Here is a 15,272-nt window from a genome sequence, read left to right as displayed (position 1 = left end):
CAGGGCTCACACAGACAGAGACCTGCTCACACTCCACACTAGGGCCAAATTTCCCAGGAGTCAATTTGCCACCCCCGTGTACAGTATCTTGGGAATGTGGGAGGAAACCAGAGCACCCTGAGTAAACCCACACAAACATTGGGAAAACATACAAGCTTCATGGAGACAGCACCCTAGTTCTTGAATTGAACCCATGACTCTGGCACTGAAGGGAGCAATGCTACCCACTATGCCACCATGCTACCCGAACACTCATCCATTCATACTGTACATCCAATACAGGGTATTGGAAAGCCAGAGCCTATTCTAGCAAGCAATTTTCACAAGGCAGGATACAGCCCTGATGGGACACCAGTCCATAACACACACATACAGTACAAACAAACACACAAGCACGCTAGTGCCAGTTTTCCCAGAAGCCAATTAACTACCAGTATGTCTTTCATCTGTGGGGAAAAAAACAGAGCACCTGGAGGAAACCCACTTGAAAATGAGATGATCTCCCAAACTTCACACCAATTGTACACCAGGAATTAAACCCAGGGCCCGAGCAGTATAGCAATGCTAACTACTGCCTCATCTAGCTGCCCCAGTGAGAAACAATGATCTAGAATTATTAATCATTTAATAAACTTAACCATTTACCTAACCATTTCAATTTTGGACCATGTTTTATTTTATTAAGATACTTTTGTTCTTAATAATTATTTATTTAAGTATTGGGACCGCAAATGCAAAACTTATTTTTTCTTTACAATACAGGAATTTGTATTTTAAATAATTAATTATAAGAATGATAAATACAACATACAATTTATTTTGGGATATATCCATGCATACAGTGTAGGAAGTGCTTTTGGCACAAACACTACATGTTCCATTCTATTTAACTGAAAAATGCAAACATACTATAATTTTACATAACTTGATTACTTTCACATCAAGTGAAAAGGTATTACTTATTACACAGTACACAGAAATTGTGTAAGCAAACATGCATTTGGGAAAAAAGGTGTTGTTAATAATTTACGGGGCCAATGGGAACCATATTTGGATTCCATTTTCCCATCACTCAGGTCTTTGGCAGTTTATCCTGAAATGATATTGTCATTTAATATCTATATTTAAATACAAAACATGGCTTACCCATGATAAACTGAAAGTGCAAGATAGCTTTGTTATAAGCATTAATAATAAGAATAGCTGGTTAGGAAATATTGTACTGTTTCTTGGAAGTAAAAACAATGCTCAGATTTAATTTCACCATTACAATATTATTTTTATATGCTTTACCTAATCTGTGCTTATAAAATATCTCCCAGTGAGACTTGCAAATTAAAATGTAGCTTTCTCTTGAACAACACCAGGTGTCATATGTACATCAACGCCAACCTATATTTAGAAAGCAGTGTATAACTTAAAAGCTGTTGTGACCCTCCCACCCCTCCAGCCTACAATATGAGACTATACTGCTTTATTCTAAGCATGTTCACAGGATACTCTTCAAGTCTTCTTACAGTGCCTGCAAGAGTTGCTGCTGTGATTTTGATTGGCATTTTTGCTTTAACTGTCAATATCATCCCAGCCCATTTCAGAAATGTCATGGTCTATTCCATTAGAGTACTGATCTATGACAGTATCAAGCTCCCTGGTTTACTACCATATGTGTAAAGTACTGAAGTTGACATCCCCTTTACAGACAATTAAACTGAGATTAAAAAGCCTTACTTGTGATTGCAGTACTTTATTTGCATATGACCAGGAATACTGTGCAATGTCATGTACTGTATATTCCTAAGGAATTTACTGACCATCTACACAGGTTAATTCTGTAATTTCAATTAAATGAATTCTAAGGTACACATTTATGTTAAAAAGCAACATTTATCTTCCACTGGGATGTGTAATGGAAACATAAAATTTAATGAATAACAAAATAGGTCAACATTAAGTTAATTTCATTTTCACGAATGGTACTCAAGATGAATTCTATAAACTGGACATTCTCGTAATTTAATGTCATTGTGCCAACAAATTTCCAAATTCTCCTTCAATTAGTCATTAACAAATATTTTGTGTGCACATAAAACTTAATAAAAGGAAAAAAACACTAGTACAATTGTAAAAGGTAACCATTTCTTAAAACATCCAGCACACAGTGCTCTCCAATTCTGCTTCCAATTCAGTTCTTATTATAGGTCAAATCAAGTCACCTGTTTCTAAAAACTGCACACTTTTAAGTTACTGATCAATTAAACAGGTAATTTAGTAATTTGGAGAAGCTGATCCTTGAGGGTATAATGGTATTCAGATGTTTCTTCCAAATTGTCTGTTAATTTACTTAGGTTTTCCATTACCAGGATTAGAAGCTACTGCTTTACAGCATCTATATTGCATCACATGTCCAATATTAGTTATAATTATTAATTGTTTTGATGATCTAAATAAAAACATATACATTACTGCTCTCTCGAAATTCACACCACTGTTATAACGTTTCTTTCAAGATCATGAAGTGGACTCAATCTGATAATTTGGTTATATTTTTCATGCTTGATGGATACAGGTACAGTATGTATAAATGTTACAATTTTCACATAGAACTCCTTAGAATACACAGGCATTCTGGACTATATACTTATATATAACAATATATACTATATTGTTTATATTGCCAGCAGCCATATCACCCTGCAACTCACAACTGGCAACCCACTGAAGCTAAGCAGTTGTGAGCCTCTTCAGTACCTGGATGGGAGACCTCCTGGGAAACAGTATGGTTGCTGCTGGAAGAGGTGTTAGTGGGGCCAGCAGGGGGCGCTCACCCTGCGGTCCATGTGGGTCCTAATGCCCCAGTATAGTGACGGGGACACTATACTGTAAACAGGTGCTGTCCTTCGGATGAGACGTAAAACCGAGGTCCTGACTCTCTGTGGTCATTAAAAATCACAGGGTGTTTCTCGAAAAGAGTAGGGGTGTAGCAGGGGTGTCCTGGACAAATTTCCCATTGGTCCTTACCAATCATGGCCTCCTAATAATCCCCATCTATGACTTGGCTTCATTACTCTGCTCTCCTCCCCACTGATAGCTGATGTGTGATGAGTGTTCTTGTGCACTATGGCTGCTGTCACATCATCCAGGTGGATGCTGCACATTGGTGGTCGTGGAGGGGACTCCCCATTACCTGTAAAGCGCTTTGAGTGGAGTGTCCAGAAAAGCGCTATATAAGTGTAAGCAATTATTATTATCATTATTATATATACAAATATAAACCCAAAAGAATATGCACAAATCTAATTTCTAATAGATTAAATGAAATGTTTTACAGTAATATTAAAAATTATAAAAAGCATAATATATATGTATAAGTATCATGTCGTTTTATAGGTCAATGGGGACATTACAAAGACAATATCGAGCATGAGTCTTTTGAGCGTTAACAAAATGATGGCAGTACTGACCCATAAACCAGATAAACCTCTGGACAGACTGATATGGGTTTTAACTGCAATTAGGTTACAAAGCATAAATCGGATCATTTATCTCTTATTGATGACATTGATTACCTGATTCCCTAGATATTCTATTGGAATAGGTCAGAAGAAAAACACAACATGACCATGACACGACCTCAACACTGTTTTTGTATTATCCTGCATTGTCCTATTGGAAGATTTTCACTTGGTTAGCAGGAACAGAAAATCTGTTTGTACAAGGCCTTTGGTAATGTACTACTGAGTAGTAAAGTTGCCTTCACCTTGGGTTAAGATGTTGTTGTGTTAAAGACGATTCCCCTCCACATCATCAAAATTCCACTATTCTACCTGTTGACTCGAATAGAGCAAAAGTCAGAATAATGCTCTCCATGACATATCTAGACACATTGCCTTCTCTCGTGTACTGAATGTATTTAAAACAGTGTTCATCAGGAAATTAAAAATTCCACCGCTGTCACTGCTACTGTACTTCACACAGAGCACAGCAACTTCATCTGTCAACCTGTTTCCACTGAATAGCCTCCATGCATGCAGACTGTTTTCATGCAATGGTGAGCTACAGTCATTATGATGACAAATAGGTTGTTTCTTCCTGGACTTTCTTTTTTTCAATAGACACTGTGGTTTGAAAAACAGAGGGCATGGACTTGGATTGTTTTTTTTTACTCCAATCCATTGTGTTGCTTTCCTACATAACTCCTGTCCCTAATAGTCATTTTAATTTTTTTCTAGTCTGCGGATTGTTGAAGCAAGACATCTCAATTTTTGGATGACTTCTTTTACAGACAGGCCCTCTAAATTCATGTTGATCTCCATTACTCAAACGTGCATAGACACGTCTTTTATTGTACTTGCGTTAATTAAAATTTGATTATTTATTCTCTTTATACATACTGTTAATCAACTCAATTTTACTTAATATCAAATACAAGATACTAAGCACCCGGTGTTTTTATTTAATCTCAAGACTTGAACTCAGTATAGTTGTTATCCCTAGGAACAGTATTTAAACAATAAACAAATCCTTCTGCTCACTATTTTAAATGTAAATAACATTACGAATGTGACCAATGAGGTAAATGTAAAAAGTGTACATACAGTAAATAATGTGACCATGAGACAGGCTGGAAATTCTATGTAAACATTTATCACAAAATGATTAGTGTGGCTGAAAATAAACCCTACTTCTGACCCAAACCTGGAAGAGGATTTTGCAAGACAATTTAGTTGCACCAACAATTCTTTGCATGTGATTTGTACAAAATGTATAGCCACACAGTTATTTCATTTGTGGCAGTGAGTTTAGAGTTATTCCACAGGAAAAAAAAAAGTACAGGTATACCATAGTAACACTCAGTGATTACCAAACAGCTCTTGAGATGCATATAGAATAAAACAATAATAATGTAAATATCAAATTATATAAATTAACACATTATACTATTCATAATTGGTAGACATTCATTGAACAATAAAGAATGTGTCGATTGATTTATACTGTATTGGCGGTTTCACTTGTAGTTCCTGTAAATCTATGAAATATTTCACCAGTTCAGCTAAGTACAAATTTTCAGCTCATCTTATTGATTTTGAGGTGGCAAATACATACGATTTTTAAGCAGGAAAGTGAAAATCTGGCCATACATAGACCATTTACTATTCAAAAATCCTTTTTAAACAAATTATGTGGTATAAATCAACTAATACTTCAATTTCAAAATATGAACCAACTTCAGCATTCTTTTCTCCACAAATGTTAACTACCTTGGTTGCAAGCCAGAAAATAAAATATAGTGTTTGGTAAATTGACCAAGATAGATTGGCAGGGAAAGGATTACCACACAAAATGGCTAGACAGTGGAACAAAATCTGTCTTGTGTAAGCCAGACAACTGTTCTTTGCCAAACATGGTAGTATTGGATCAATAAACTGAAGTTAGTTTTTTTTTTTGATTATACTATCTTTTTAATGTATATTTATACAAATCATTTCCAAATGTGGATAAACCAACTCTAGGTAAAGCAGGAAAAATGTCCAACAGAACTGAAAAACTTAGATCTAAATGTAAATTAAAAATAATACACATATTACCTTTATTAACAATGGGCAAATGTTCAATTTACAGTGCATAGTAAAAACATGCAAACATTCCAGGCATGTAGACTATATCGCCCATACTATAAAAAATAAAATAGTGCTTTGAGTCAAAGTTAGTTTTCTATTAAATACACAATTTTCTTTTTATCAGAGAGCTCAACCTGCAGTATATAGTTTGAATTATGTAACTCTAATGACAATGCTTCTCTGATATCAAGTTTTATTTAAAGCATGAAATTATTCCAACATTGAAAAAACCCTCCTTATAGTTGCACTGGAACATTTTCAGAAAGCAGGATTGTTAAATTCCTACATCTTTCAGAAGACGTAGTATTTTTTTTTTCATTAAAGCATTAAATAGCTTTTTGTATCATAAACTTTCACTAATAAGTGTAAATATATGTTCCATGTTCTGCCAGTACAGGGCTGTGTTGTTTGAACTTACATTATAAACGTATGCAATTACAAATTTTGAAAATTATGTTAATATTTTCATATCAGATTGAATGACCTTACCACTCCAACATTTTTTTTAAATTACATTTAAAAATGAAAAAAGTGATGATTGCAGCTTGCATAATATTCAGTTAAGTTTACTTAATACTTGAATCTTCCTTGATCTCTTTGACTGGTCTCAAAAATAATATGCAGTATAAAATGCAGAAATAAATACAATACATTTCCGCTAAAGAGATGAATATTGATAGTAACTTGGGAATGGGAAAGTTTGAGCACCAAACACCACTAATAAGTATGCAACTGATATTAATCTCGACAACTATACCCTGTAGAAAGTATTATAACTGTAGACATCCAATGCTCAGTAATACAGTGTTTATATACACAGAGAAAATAAAAAAAAACTGAAGTGCTGCCTTACCTCAGAATTTTTGAAGGTCAGAGAATTCCAAAGAAATGTGCTGATGTTTTCAGTCTCAGGTCTACATGCAGACTGCACTAACCCAAGAGGATGTTGGGCTGCGTGTCTAGTGCATGGGGCCCTGTAGAGCACTGACCCATGGCACAGGTTCATCCAAATCTGTCAATCAATAAGACCGTTTTCTTAGAGGCAATATGTCTAATTAGATAATGCTATCACTTAATGTTCAATAAAAAATAAATCTCTCTTGTGGTTTAGATATGTACAGTTTGTGTGATTTTTGTTTATTCTATTATTAATATTCCTATATATATTACAAATTTAATTAAAATATTATTCCTTTTGATTTACTTCCAAACTTACATGAACACCCATTTTCCTGTGTTCAAATATTGCAAATGCTTGCTCTTTTTTGCTCTTTGAGTGACAAATTAAGTGGCCATTAGGGCACAATATGGAGAGTTCTGAGATTAGTGATTAGTGTGTTAATTATATTACAAGATTGTATTTTGCAAATGTCACCTTCTGTTGACATTCTTTTTGCTAAAATTGATGAGAACTTTAAAGTTCACCCTGAGGGTGCTGTGATCTGTGTTTAGTATATGCAAATTCGTCTTTCTCTTTTATTGTAATGCTATTTCAAACTCAAATAATTTTCTTACAAGTGGTCAAAAGCCTAGATTTTCCTCTTTTGTTCTTAGTACAACTTCTTGTCATGCTTCCAGTGTTTATCAGATTTGTTATTCAGATAGGCCATATGCAGTAAACAAAATGCTTATATAATTTAAATACTATTCATAGGGATGTTTATGGGTTTTTTAATGTTTGTTCTGAAGGTCAATTTAATTTAAAAGTCCTTTCATAAAAGAAATATTTGTTCCAGAATCTTTTTAGATAATGTGCTAAGTGTTCAAATGCACACAGATACTTCAGTTGCTTTCCTCCCATAATGATTGTCCATTACAGATAAGAAATCAAACATGCTTAATGGTTTCATGAGTATCCTGATAAGCAGAAGAGGCATTTTATAAGCTAAGGATGTAATAGAGTGATATCCTTATTTTTTCATTTTTTTATGCAAATAAGACTGATTGATGGGCATATCTAAACAATTAAAATGACACACTTTGACTCTTATATAAAACATGCATTATATAAACTGCTATCTCAGCAGCTGGAGCTAAAAAGCCCATAAACCTTCAATACATGCTGCCTGTGAATATTCCAGTTAAAACATAGTATAATGAGTAATTGATCTGTAATAGCTGCATGTAATGTAGTGTCATTGGATAATTTGGAATTTCGGAACCATTTTACTTTATTTGTGTAGCATACAAATAGCACTATTTAGCATTTATGGCCTCTGTCTATCATCTCATAAATTGCTCTACTGACAAATAAGGCATTTTAAATTGTTTTATGTTTATGCAGTGGCTTCACTGAAATCCAATATAAGCCAGATAGCAAAGTATAAATTAATGTTAAGGTACTTTGTATTTAGTCCTGGAATACATAAGATACTTTTTCTTGATTTTAAATTGAATCTGGTGTGGTTTTCTTTAGATTAGATCATTTTTCATGCTGAACACCTAATAATACTAGTAATAAGAAAATTATATTAGAAAGGTTTTAAATGAGAGTACAATAGGTCATTCATCCCATCAAGCTTGTGAGATTGCTAATATCTAATTGATCTGAGGACCTTTTCGAGCCATTTCATAAAGAAGCTGAAATATCAGCTACAAGAACATGGCTGAGTAACGTGTCCCAGATTTCCATAGCCTTTTGTGTGAAATAGTGCTTCCTCTTTTCAGTTATATCCTCTGTGCTTTTTACTAACAATTCAAAATAAGTCTATGTCCAGTTTATAAGTCTGAATAAGAGAATCTGCATTTCATTCTTTTTTCTTTCCAGGTAAGGTTCAGTATGTTATATATTCAATGAAACCACAAAGCACATTGATGACAGCAGCGGTGTAAACACTGGCTATGTAAAGTCAGGAGGTTGTCATTAAAATTTTTGATGGTTGTTTATTTTACAGCAAATGTACTTAACAACTGCTCTGGTTCATTTGCACTCTTTACTGCATGACTTAGACTTATTCATAGTACACCATTTCCAATTTCATGAGATTTCTTGACATACTGGGAAAATGACTTCCTGTTTGGTGTACAAGAGCCCTGGATTCCTCTGATAAATCTTGTATAATTACTTGAGATGTAGTTTACTGTACAGGGGGAATCAAATTTTAAATCTTGTCTGTTTAATTATAGATGAGCAATCACTGTGCTTCAATGGTCTCCAAAATGTTGGTAAATTGTCTATGAAGCACAAGAATAGGGTGTGTGTCTTTGAGTCACTGTAATTTTAAATTGCATATACTGTACTGTAGCAGACAAGCACCCTTAGAAACACTGTAGCCTATTGTAAGTGTGACATGAGCAGTGGATAGATATTACGCATGTTGATGGTACTTCTTTTTAACTTATGATTATAATATGCATTCACAATAGTGAACAGAAGGTTTGGGGAACATTTAAAACTCTATAAATCTTAACTTTAACTGTGGATTCTAGTGTATGTATAACTTTCACACGAAAAGGGTTCACTTAGGTGAAAAGAGTTCAATTTTGAAATAAACATAATACTTGCATTTCAAATTGAGAAGATGAAGTTATATAAACAATTCTTGCTTCCCATCTTTTACTGCTTTAGCCATATGCAGACATTTTACATGAAACAGAGCTAAAATGTCAACCAGTATATCCTTTTGCTGTTTGAAGCAATAACACATTAAATTAAAATAAATCAGGAAACACACAAACGTGTTCAAAATTAGTTCATTAAGAAACTTTCTTGAAAACATTCATCTTGCCTGAAACTTTCCAATCAGAGCCAACTCCAATGCTGGTTTAAGGGTGATTTGCTTACATCTCTGATTAAATTCAAAACAGAACATGGCTTAATGAGTGATTTTCCCTAGACATTCATAGCATGAAATCCATATACCAGCTGTTGTAAGAGTTAAAAAAACAGCACAGATGCAAAATATGATTTAAAACATTACCTGGATGAGCATCATATACCTGTATGTGGCAAATTAAAACTTCATAGATAGCACTGACTAAAGAATTATTTAAAACATTACCATGCATAATATCTGAATCCTCTGCATCTGCAACCCAGAAATTATAAAATACTTGTTAAAACCCAACACATGGACAACCACCTTGTATTGCAAATCTTTTACTCTGGTTTGAGTTATGAATCGCAAATCTCTGCAATACCAATACTCTTTCACTGCATCTGTTTTCTCTAAACTTCTTTGCCCCAGCATAGTTCAATACATTTGGCATTCAGTAAAAGATCTCCAAATGTTTTTGGTTATGAATAAAATGTATCCCTCTGTGACTGCCTGGGGTTGGTGCATACTAAATGCGCTTAACTTGTTTTTGTTGGAGAATGACATAAAAATGTACTTAGTATGATTAGGAATATACAATATTATTAAAATTCAAGACTTAATGGCATACCATAACTAAATTGTGAAATTTAGCTTTTTCAGTACAATTGGATTAGAACTACTAAGCATACAGAATATTCAGGTGAAAGAAAATGTTTCACAGTGAATACAAATGTTAACAGTGTGAAAGAGAAATTAAACAGAACTAAATACTGTTAAGAATATATACATCAAATGTTGGTATAGCAACATGAAATGTTCCTGCCACAGACTTTTTGTGAATATAAAAATTGCAAAACATTAAAAACAGCATTCAATTAAACAATCTTCAAAGTAGGTGCAAAAATTGATTAAAAAATCAAATAAAAGCTTTATGCTGCTTCAGAGCATAAAAGATGCATTAAAGCATGTAGCTTTAAAAAAATAATGTTATTTTCTACATACTTCTGTATTATTTAATTTGTCACCTTAATAAATCTGCAGGTTCTGATTTTTTCTATTTTGTTATGGAAGGTTTACCTAAAAATATTTGGCATTTTCAAAATGTTTTGTATCTACAGTACATCAACTTATTTTAACAGTGTGAGTGAACTATGACCTTTCTTATAAACATCCAGAAGCTGTTCAGCTTCCTGTCTTTCAATTAGGGGCAAATTAAATGGATCCCAACAAAATTAAATCAGGCTTTAAGATATGACTATGCCAAACAGGTCTGCATATATATTTCCTTTTTTCATGTTTTGTAAATTGTTTTGTATTTGTTGCATGATTATCATATTTTATGAATTCTAGGTCATTGTAGTTGCTTGAATTAGACAAATAGTCTAAAACAAAATGGGTAATTACTTAAAATTGGCCCCACTGCACATTATACTGTACATGTAATCTTTTAAAACAGAGATCAAAGCCTTGTTCTCATAAAACAGATAGGGTCATATTAAAAAAAAAGTGTAAATTGCAGTATCCCATTTTGTTGTTTTCCCTTTTCAAAAAGACTTGGGACTATCACAGAAATGCAATAGGAAAAGGTTTGCTTAACTGGCATACTGATAATCCTAATATGCACCAATAAAAATGGTTGGTTCATGTTTTAAACCAAGAGTCTACAAAACAAAAAACGATGTGTAAGAGCTTTCTTCACTCTTGTAGCAGTTACCTTTTTACTATAACTAACATGAAACAATGTTACAGTATATGTTTGTTGATCCTTGTAAAATGTATTAAAATAAATTGGTAAAACGTGCTAAACACTTAATGATCCTTTCATTGTTAAGGTAAAGAAAAATCAACTCATAGATTCTAGGAATTTCCCAGGTTACTTTGAAGAACATTCAACTGCTGTCAACAACAATAGGATAACTTGCAGGAGCCTCACCACAGTTGCCATCTGAAGTTAAAAGAAATGCCATTGAAAGGAAGTTATTGAAAGCTGCATACTCTTACATATGTGAAGTCAAATTAGGAAGCCTTTTAAAATATAGTGATGAAAAGCACAGAAGAGTAAAAATGTTTCAATTACATTTATGGATCAGGGAAAAGGCCATCAGAAACCCAAGGAACATTTTGGATGAGGTCAGTTTTAGCCCACCAAACTAGGTATTCTTAGTCATTCATCCTTGTCTGAATTCCTAATTCCAGGATATACAAAGCATACAGAGTTAACCCCGTAACATCACCATGCCATGGTGACTGCACTGATAAAGAGAAAAGAATTTGATACTTTGTCACAGTTTGCAAACAATACAACTGAACTACCTGAAGGGTCACATATTTTCAGCTGGGACAAGACTTATTATTTACAGCATTCATTGTCAGTATTTTTGTGGTGTGGAAAGGGGTGTTTGTGTTATGATTGTTGTGAAGATTAAAGTTTATTTTAGTCTATAACTGTTTTTATAGTTATCACAGGTTTCTCATGTGTCTGAAATGGTCTATTACGAATATCTATTGATTAAGGTCTTATCCCTGAATGTGTAAACAACAGGCATACATTTAAGTTAGTTTTCATCCAAACCAAAATATTGAATTTAAGGTGATGGTCCTAAGTGACTTATGGGGCCAAAGCTTATTCTTCTTTTTGCATTTAGGCAAATCTAAAAACACAAGACAACACCATTACACATTATGTTCCTAGACAAGCCCACACACACTTACGCATGGCTAACTGAAGAAATCAAGATGAAGTATCTTGTCAGTATTTTATAGCAATGTTACTATTGGTACAGTATCCTAAATCTACAACATCCTGTAAAAAGATTTTCAGTTCAACCATTACACCTTCCCCTTAATTTTATTTCAGTTATATCCATGCCATTTATATACAGGAGCTAACAAGAATATTATTCTAGTTTGTGGACCCAGATCAAATCAAAATTTGAATCTGCTAGTCATAAATGCATATCCAGTACTTGATGGTCATTTTTGTGGCAGTGGCATCTTTTTTCCTGTGTGAATCTGCCATTAAACAAACACTGGATATAATAAATAGAAAATGAAGAATATTGATATTAGGTAAGTAAACTTGTAAGACTCTACTGTTAGTAACCTAAAAATTGCAAAGAAACACACATTTATTTTACAAAATTAAAAATAACACAGTAACACAGATACATTTTCTAATTTGAAATTTGTAAGAAGTATGTATCTTATAATGTAAGCCAAAGAGTCCAAGATACAAGCTAGTACTTTTTAGACTCAATATGTTTACATTGAATAGTCCAGGAGTGGTTGACTGCAGATCACAGCCGCAATTTGAAACAAAGGGTTACTTTTAAGTGTCAAAAGCCTATCTATGCCCTGAAGATGTGTGAACAGATTTAATTTTGCCATTAGAAAAGAGTAAAGTATCTGGCTGTGAGCAGTGGGGCATATAGTCAGTTTAAGTTCATCCTACCGATTACCAACACTTTATACAGATAATCAAAAGAATTAGCTGTACTCTTTAGGGGCACTCAGGAGAAACTGATAACTATAGCCACCAGATAATGGAACCTTTTCTTAAAGTTTAGTGGAGGATGTCTTTCAAAGCCCCTTTAGAAGAAAGGTTCTTTCAAAAAAGAATAAAAATTCACATCAGCTTAACTCTGAGAGTCATCTAGAGTTAAGATAACTCTAACTCAACCCCCATTCAAATCATTGTTTACAAAAGAAAAAAAAACAATTTGAAATAAAAAATAAGATTAATTACGATAGTTTTTTACATAGTTGTTTGTGATGTGTGTGTTTTTCATATATTATTCATAGATTTGTGGAAAAAGCATTTTATTACATTTACTAACTTAAATACACAATGTATAGCAAGACTATGGGCCCTTTATTAAAACCACAATTATGGATTTAAAATGCAACTCATTAATGTGCTTAACTGATTGATTAATTTTAAATGTCGTTAGTGTTGACTATATCTGACCTAACTCTAACAAAAAAACAATTTAATAAAATGCATGTTTCACTTTATTATGGGAAAAGACCTATGCAGTATTTTTTTCTTGATAAAAAAGCTGATTTACTGGTTTTGGAAAAGCAGTTAACAATGTCTATACCTGTTTACAGGACGTTTTGTGATAAATGCACACTCAGTTGTCAGCAAATATTCACACTGCTTTTCATTCCCTGCTGAAGCTCAAACAGTCTCTTATTGCCAGCTCACTCATCACCCTGACAGGTACTTGAACAAGCAAACTAGAACAAGCTTTTAAGAAATAAACCTTTGTTGCTGCCTTTCAGGCTTTAACTACCATGTGTTCTATACTATTTTATTTTAAATTGCACCTCAAGAAATAATTTCTTATATAAAAAGATATGTTTTTTGTTGTTTTCTTTTCATGTCAGAGCTGTACATTATTAAATATTATCAAGCAGTTCTGTTACTTAAGTTAATTCCTCAGCTTTGATTTTACTCCCCTGGTACAAAGCTAATTCATGTTCATACCCTTTAGAACTCTTTAGTTTGTTTCTGTTAGGCTAATATGAACGATTTTAAATTATTTTAGCACTGTGTACTTTAATATTTGCTAATATTAATTTTGTTAGTAATTGAATCCTTATTAATTATAAGTTATATTTTTCTACATACATACAGTACATCCTTTTCTGTGGCTTCATAGCTCTCTCATCATCATGGAGTCCAATTACACATATTAAATATTCAGTGTATAAAGGGATAGTGTACTTAACACTTTGGAGTTAACTCGCTTGGTTGAAGAAATGGTCAGAGATCAGTGCTGTCATACCCCCCCTTACTTATGAAGGATGAGCCAGGGAGAAAATGCTACAGTGATGAAGATGAGGTGGAGGGAGTGGAGCTAGAATAGATGTGGTGGGTGCAGCCTGATAATTTATATGCATAGAAAAGTGGACGGATTAGAAAGAGACAGATGAGATTACAATTTGACCTCCTCCCCACATCTGTTTAAACAAATACCAGTTACAATAGCACTAAATAACAAAAATTGCAGAATATATCCAAAACAAATGTGGTAGTAAACATGTTCTTGCATTGTTTTCACATGAATAGGGGATGTTTAAGGTATTAAAGGCACAAAGGTTTCCTGCTAAATCTCAAAGCAATCCCTGGACCAGTAAGAGGGAGAGGAAAGTATGTGGTAGTGTTGTTAATATGGATGTCGCAACACAATGTTCAGGATCCAGCCAATACACACCCAGGATTAATCCAAAAGTGATATATTTCATGCATCAACCCACTTCTTGGACTGCAAGATTTAGAGGATCACGAAAGGAATTGCTCCATCACAGCAATGGCTGAACAAGTACAGTAATCCAGGAAAGACAAATAAATATATATACAGTGGCATTGATTAAGGAACCTCTATGATGTAAACGATATAACTCAACAAAAACAAGGTGGATGGCTGTACTTTCTGCATTAAAATGGACAGTAGTCCCATAATTATTGATAAGTGGTGGTATTTTTTTATCGATTTTGTGTGCCATCTGGTAAAACTCTATTTGCAGAAGAAACCAGAAAAGTGGTGACAGATGACTGCATAAAAAATGGCATGATCTAAAGACTATTAATGACAACAGTCAGAGCTGAAATACTGATATTGTAAATAATCTCATAGCTAAACGTAAAGTTTTAAGACCTGAACTGCCCTTTATGCTATACTAGCAGCAATAGCAATGTGGCTGTCAACATCTGTCTGTAAGCACCATACAGAGACATCTTTTCATTTGACTATTGTTTCTGTAGTGGTTGAGTTGACAAACTCTTGAGTGGCAACCTTTGTCATAGTTGTAGCAAGGAGTTATCTTAGAGGGACAAGACTTACTGTCCTATGTATCCTGTATTCGTTCTTCCAAGTTAACAATGTGT

At 33.6% G+C, this 15,272-nt stretch overlaps 1 protein-coding gene across 2 annotated transcripts in view; it reads right to left on the bottom strand.

Moving 5' to 3' along the window:
- sema3ab (sema domain, immunoglobulin domain (Ig), short basic domain, secreted, (semaphorin) 3Ab) overlaps window positions 1-15,272 on the bottom strand; it is a 219,544-nt gene that overhangs the window by 114,165 nt on the left and 90,107 nt on the right. Inside the window, exon 2 of one of the 2 annotated variants that reach the window (XM_088647166.1) lies at window positions 6,475-6,633. The exons of the other annotated variant lie outside the window; for it this stretch is intronic. The gene's annotated coding sequence lies outside the window, so the exon portion shown is untranslated. The remainder of the gene's footprint in view (window positions 1-6,474; window positions 6,634-15,272) is intronic. 2 annotated transcript variants of the gene reach the window in all.

The sequence above is a fragment of the Lepisosteus platostomus genome, chromosome 9, assembly GCF_059453375.1.
Source record: "Lepisosteus platostomus isolate fLepPlt1 chromosome 9, fLepPlt1.hap1, whole genome shotgun sequence".
NCBI lineage: Eukaryota > Metazoa > Chordata > Actinopteri > Semionotiformes > Lepisosteidae > Lepisosteus > Lepisosteus platostomus.
This window is presented reverse-complemented; position numbering and strand designations above follow the sequence as displayed.